General features: G+C 33.8%; 1 long non-coding RNA gene across 1 annotated transcript; it reads right to left on the reverse strand.

The window, feature by feature from the left end:
- Positions 1-338: 338 nt before the first annotated feature.
- Positions 339-4,227, reverse strand: LOC122196512 (uncharacterized). Its single transcript, XR_006188354.1, has 2 exons — positions 938-4,227; positions 339-535 (listed from the first exon to the last, which is right to left on the reverse strand). It is a non-coding gene; the product is annotated as an uncharacterized LOC122196512 (long non-coding RNA).
- Between the last annotated feature and the right edge of the window lie 715 nt (positions 4,228-4,942).

The raw sequence follows: 4,942 nt of genomic DNA on the forward strand, positions 1-4,942 counted from the left end.
ACGTACGTTGGGCGTACTCAACTGCCTTGGACTTTGACTATTGTTGACTTCCATTAACCGTTGACTTTCGACCAACTTTGACTTTGGGTCAAACTTGAGGATTTTAGACTATTGATTAAGATTTTATCTAGTTGTGGGGTTAGTGGGTTCGCGGGTGCAAGCAGTGCAGAAAAAGGGATCGTATCGCAGTGTCTTAGAGTTCTTTGATTTAGGTGAGTTTTCCTCACTGTACTTGTAGGCCGAAGGCACCAACGCCGCCCTAACAGGTTACATATCTTGGTATAGAGGATGTTGTTATGTTGTAGTGATCTGTTAGATATGTATCTAGGTATAAAGGATGTTGATACGTTGTTGTAACATTCCAAAATCAGTGAAATTTAAAATTTTCAAAAACAACCATTATCCATAATTATTTTACAAGAAAAGCCATTGTTTCAAAAGTAAAATCATATCAGAATGTCTCGAAAGCCAATATCATGAAAATTGGAAGATGTGCACGATCAAGCCTTCGCTTTCACATGATTCTCTAAAGTACCTGAAATGATAAACTGAAAGTATAAGCCAAAGCTTAGTAAGTTGCCCCAAAGTACCATCACACAATATAACAAACAAAAGCATGCAAATTTGAGCCTTCATCTTGACTGGACCGCCTCGTCGGGCCTGCAGCCTATTTGGACCGCTCTACGGGCATACAACCTATCCGGACCGCCCCAGGTGTCTTAGCCTTCAGCGCAAAGCAGGACCGCCTCAACTCAACCACAATATGTCGAAATATGCAACATATAAACATAAACACAAAACTAGCAAATATACAGATAATCATATAGATATACTAATCAATCATATACTAGCATAACATTATCCTATAATCGGGATACATAATCTAATGGGTCGGTATTGATGCCTTCGACCCACAAGTACAATGAGGAAGACTCACCTCTCAGTCTAAAGAGTAGCAGAAAAGTACACAACACCGAGTACAACTCCAACACCAACTCTACCAATCACCTGAACGAAATCGGTTAGCTGGGCTTAGTTAATAATCCCAAAAGACCTAAAATACCCAAACTACTCTTAGGTCAACCTTGGTCAAAAGGTCAAGGTCAACAAACCAATCGAGTACGTTGCGCGTACTTAGCTGTATGCGGGGCGTACTCCGCTTGACCAAGAAGTCAGAGCATTGACCGTATACGCGCAACATACCATTTGGTATGCCGAACGTACGCACCTGTTCACCTCAACTTCTTATTAAGAGCTTAATACATCAAGTCCTTACGTCCAAATCCATATCTAAGCCCAAAAGGAAACTTTATGACTTTGCATGGCTAAAAGTGTTTAATACCAACAAACCTTAACTTCTTAATCCATTAGGACATCCTAACACATTCATGAGGAAGAAATAAGAGCTAAGATCATATTTTTGTGCTTCTAGACATCTCAAAACGTCTAAAAGGACAACTTATACGGGCTAGAGTATGCCATACTCATAAAGGTCAAGACTTGGGACCAAAATGCTTAAAGAATCAAGAGCTAACAAGATCTAAAGAAATAAAAGCCAAGTTCAGAACTTTATACCTCTAGAGGTTGTTAAATAGATGAGGATTCGAGATCCAAAGCTTCTTCAAGCTTCCAAGGTCAATGATATGGGCATATTTAGTTATAAAATTCATGCATTATCTTAATACTTTATGTTGTTTTTGTCTCAAATAATGAACAAAAGGTACGTAATTACTTTAAAATTTTATTTTCAGCAACGAAGACATGCTCGGGAGGAAAATGAAGCAGATTTAGCTATTAGAAGCTTGGAATTTGGATTTCGAAGAAAGAAGGATATTGTTGGACAGCTTGACCCCTCGTCGGTGTTTTGGCCATTTCTCATGACTCGTAACTCCGATTGACGAGATTCAAAATGTTAAACTAGATATAATTTCGGATGACTTTCATGTTTTGAGAAAATGTTGATTCCAAACGAACTCGACGAGTTTGGGTCCTCCAACTAGACTTTGTTCTTGAAGTCAACTACCATGAACAAGTCAGGGTAATGCTCCCGCATCTCTGACTTCGTTCTTGAAGTCAACTACCGTGAACAAGTCATAATAATCTTGTTTTTTTTTTTTGTAATTAAGATGTTTTTTTTCTAATTTTAAGGATTTGCAGCAGCAAAAATTATTATTTGTGTTAAAAAGGTTAAATTTGACTCCATATTAACATCTTGCTAGATATCAAGTTATAATGTATACTACACGCAAGACTTTACACGAGCAAATTTGAATATAAGTTAATTTTGATAGGATCTTATGAACCTAATCTGATCTTACGATTACGATCTTGCAACATATAAAACAATATTTGATAAGATCCTGATCTTGACAAAATTAAATATTTCAGACTTCGAACTTCGAAAAACACACCCAACATGCAAAATAACATAACCAAAATACAAAACATTTAAAGACGAAATTGACAAAGATATAAAAAGCCAAACACAATTGCATTCAGGGGGAAAAGCCGGTAAATTTAAACATTTACAGGGGTTTTAAATAAAAAGAAAACCAACACTATATAGTCTTGAGTAAATTACACCAATGGTCTCTATGGTTTGAGGTAATTGGCGTGTTTGATTCCTAACTTATTTTTTAACTCATTTGTTTTTGTTACGCGTTTGGTTCATACTGTTTGTTTTTGTTATTCGATTGGTCTCTGTCTTACCTAAAAAGATTATTATTTAAATATGAAAAATGTTGGGTAAATAAGATAAAGTGAGAGGGGTGAGGTTGGGGTATGTTTATTTAAATAAATTAAAAAATCAAGAGCAAAATAGTCTTTTTAGTTAAAACAAGAATCTTCCAATTTCAAAAAATAAGTTAGGGACCAAAAACACAAATTACCCTAAACCATAGGGACCATTTGTGTAATTTTCCTATAGTCTTCCATCTCAATTATCATTTCAGTAAAAGCAAATAATTAAATCCCTACGTTTATTCTAAAATACAATTCGGTCATGTTACGATTCTCTTAATGAAACATCAAAAATTGTTTTCTGTGAAATATCATACAAAATATTGGATTAATAAAAAAGACAAAACCGTAGTAGATTTTTTAATTTAGACCGGAATGGATACAAAAATAATAATGAATGGAAATCTTGCATAGACTTAATTTAGAACTTCGAGACTGTCATGATACATTTTTGTACTATCAAATGAGACCAAAAAAATACACTGAATCATAGCATAAATAAATTGAAAAAATAATATTAATTAACATTCATTTAAAAAGAATTAGTAAAATATTCAGATCCAGTCATCCAGAATCATATCAGAATGAGTTGCTGTTGAGAACTAACTCAAACTCCCATTATTATAAGACATGGCAAACAAAAGATTGTTATTAAATTCGTTAAATCGACAAAAGAAAACCAGAAGAATCCATAAATAAAATAATGATTCGATATTTGATTTCAAGAACGATTAATTATATGATTAATTAAGACAATCAAGGAGCTGAATCACTACCTGCATCGATAACATCCATCATAGCTTTCTGTAGAAATCATTAGTGTGGAGAGAGAAAACTTCTGAAACAGAAAATCTTACTGCAAATACTCCATAAATGAAGAAACAAATAGTCGAATATCCACACACAGTAACACACACATACAGTAAACAGAAACGGAACAGGGAGTGGTGGTGAGCGCTGGATGCAGAGGTTTATCGACCGATTCCTTTTCCTTCTCTCTCATCTCCCTCTCCCTCTCTCTCTCTCTCTCTCTCTCTCTCTCTCTCTCTCTAAAATTTCTACCTTCCATTTTTTTTTCCTTCTTATTATTTCGTGGGTTCATTCGTAAGGAGTAGGGAACAGATCGATGAACCGCTGCATCCAGTGACCCTCTACCATACACATAAACGATTAAATGATCACGAAATATCAAAACCGATGGAAAGTTAAACGAGTAACAATAATTGGCACAAAAGGAACATAGAATACATAAAACCAGCTAAATGTTATACTTTTATATGTATATCTAATCAATCGCCAAAGCTTAAGCTTACTTTGAATTATAGAGTGATTAGAAAACGGGAAATTTCAGAATCCGCCATTAACGTACTTTCTCTCTCGCTCCTTTTGACTCTCTCTCTATCTCTCTCTGGGCTCTGCTTTGCATATATATAAAAGGCTGTGAGAGCGGCATTGCTATTGTTACATATACAGACGGGGCTGTGACAGTGATAGATCTTTGCACACACTGTTAGTTTTAGAAGTTGTTTTACATTTAAGCCCTTGAATCATTGGGTCGAGGTTTTGGAAGTTTAGGATGGAGACAGAAGGGTATTACGGTCAGAAAATGGATTTTACGAAAAAGAAACGTGACCTGCCTACTTGGGTTAGGGAAGGAGGCAGGGGAGGGGGTCCATTGGTATCTTAAATTAAGGATAGACACGTGTAACCACTATAATTTTTCTATATTTTATTATTAGGTTTGTGAGACTCATATATTATACTAGGTAGATGAATGAACGCGTGTTGCATGTGATACAAAAAAATATTTTATATTAAAAATAATTAAATCATTGTTATTAACAATTAAATAATAATTTCATAAAAAATATAAAAAATGATTTTTAGTATTGGTACTATGTTGACCTATATTATAAGAGATAAGGTTGGAGCTTGAAGTTGTTTTGCATATACAAAGTTATATGATTAAATAGAAAAAAAAATAATTTTTAAAAATAAATAAATCGTTATTGTTATCTATTAAATAATAATTTCGTATTAAATTAAAATGCTTATATTAAATATTATCATTATGTAGAAAATACGATAATAGAAACATCTTTTTATCTATCTTAAATTTTATCATTCTGTACAACATATGATAATAGAGACAACCTTTTATCTTAAATAGTAAAAAAATGTTTTGTATCATAAATATTACCAT

The sequence above is a fragment of the Lactuca sativa genome, chromosome 1 (assembly GCF_002870075.4).
Source record: "Lactuca sativa cultivar Salinas chromosome 1, Lsat_Salinas_v11, whole genome shotgun sequence".
NCBI classification, from domain to species: domain Eukaryota; kingdom Viridiplantae; phylum Streptophyta; class Magnoliopsida; order Asterales; family Asteraceae; genus Lactuca; species Lactuca sativa.